This window comes from Theobroma umbraticum, unplaced genomic scaffold (genome assembly GCF_002168275.2).
Source record: "Theobroma umbraticum cultivar Fairchild unplaced genomic scaffold, ASM216827v3 scaffold_67.0, whole genome shotgun sequence".
NCBI lineage: Eukaryota > Viridiplantae > Streptophyta > Magnoliopsida > Malvales > Malvaceae > Theobroma > Theobroma umbraticum.
The window spans coordinates 369,628-369,834 of record NW_018397262.1 but is presented as its reverse complement, the minus strand read 5'-3'; positions in this window follow the sequence as shown (position 1 = coordinate 369,834).

Here is a 207-nt window from a genome sequence, read left to right as displayed (position 1 = left end):
CGGTCATGCCAAACATTAAAATTATCAGTAAACTTCTAGTTTACTATAGTATAAGTATCAATAATTTTAATTTTTGTGTAGTACATTTCAGAGGATAAAATGAGTAATTTTTTCAATACACACTTTTACCCGATATAATAGATGTAATATAAAGGTATTCAGTACCTCTTTCATTCATTGTCTCAATATGATATCCATTCAAACGAA